The sequence below is a fragment of the Triticum dicoccoides genome, unplaced genomic scaffold (assembly GCF_002162155.2).
Source record: "Triticum dicoccoides isolate Atlit2015 ecotype Zavitan unplaced genomic scaffold, WEW_v2.0 scaffold99865, whole genome shotgun sequence".
Classification (NCBI taxonomy): domain Eukaryota; kingdom Viridiplantae; phylum Streptophyta; class Magnoliopsida; order Poales; family Poaceae; genus Triticum; species Triticum dicoccoides.
The window spans coordinates 1-1369 of record NW_021316471.1 but is presented as its reverse complement, the minus strand read 5'-3'; the positions used below and the strand labels follow the sequence as shown (position 1 = coordinate 1369).

At 42.3% G+C, this 1369-nt stretch overlaps 1 long non-coding RNA gene across 1 annotated transcript; it reads left to right on the top strand.

The window, feature by feature from the left end:
- Positions 1-509: 509 nt before the first annotated feature.
- LOC119348658 lies at positions 510-1175 on the top strand. Its single transcript, XR_005169066.1, has 3 exons — positions 510-639; positions 929-960; positions 1121-1175. It is a non-coding gene; the product is annotated as an uncharacterized LOC119348658 (long non-coding RNA).
- The last annotated feature ends 194 nt before the right edge of the window (positions 1176-1369 follow it).

Below are 1369 nucleotides of genomic sequence, written 5' to 3'. Positions count from 1 at the left end.
GGTCTGTCGCCGACCACGTGGGCCCACGCGCCTTTTCGCTTCAGCCGGTACCCCCAGGCGCCCCCTGGTGCGCTGGGTTCGGCTTGGGTTTGCCGGTTGTTATTTTGGCCCAAATCGGCGATAAACAACAATCTGGGGGCGCAACTTGGCCGATGTTTCGCCGCCGACGCTAAAAAAGGCGCCCTGAGGGGCTTGTTGGGGGGCCAGTGGAGATGCTCTTACATGATTGCTGGTACTACTATTTAGTGATAGTTTAGTTATTTTGCTGTTTCATGTTATGGCCTAGACATTTGCTTCACCGGAGTAGCCTTAGCTGGTTGTGCTTTTGAGAGAGGGTCTGTTGTTTATGAACTGTAATGTACCACATGATGTTCGGAATTGCACTATTTTTGTAGGCCTACTATTCTGGGCTAGGCAAAGGTCCAGTTGCACATTCGATTTTATAATCATGATTGTTGCTTTCTGGTGATATGAAAAGTGTACTTTATGCAACAATCCAGTACCTGCCCCCTAATCTATTCCTTACCTCACACTGCAGCAGCACAACATTCTCCACTGGTAGGCATTCGTTGACGAGAAGCTTGGCCAAACCCAGTAGGTATGCGTGGAATTATTGAGCTCAGGTTTTTTGGGATTAAGGTAAGAAGTTGTTAAATTTTTAGGGGTTTGAGCTAGGAGGTAGTGCTTAGTCCCATATGTTATGCTGTACCCCTAGACCATGATTCCTTTCCTACCTCAGAAGCAAGAAATGTTGCGATTTAGTGGAGAGGTGGAACACTACATGGTTCACACACTGTAGCTAGCCGAATTATATCCTGCAGATTTACAATCAATTTGGGGAAAGGAATTGCAACATGGACTAGGATATGAAAATGGATTGCTCACTCCTTGGTATCTTTCTTATGGATCTGATTTATTTTCTATGCAGATTCTTACACCAAAGGATCACTATATGCCAAGGTATGTAAGTTGTGTCAAGTATAGGAACTTTATCTGTTGGATGAGCAAAAAAGACAATATTTTGACACAAAGTCTAAGCACAACAAACAGGGAATTTTTGGCTATAGAAAAGATTTGCTATCACTTTCTGTTAAATGGTTCTCAATTCCTCCTATGATAGACTTCGAGGATGATAAGAGCGGAAGATTTGGATTTAATTGTTAGGCTCGATGGCTCAAAATACGACAAGGAATCAACTGAAAGAGGAACATGTATGAATCGTACGGAAGAACTACTATATGCTATTAAGGTACGTGTTAGCTTCTGAGGGGTACATATTCTTTTGTTCCTTTTCCATCTTCTCGTAATCCTGTCGTATTACTTTATTCTTCCTTTGTTCACAAATAAAAAAAAATTAGTATTTATGTAC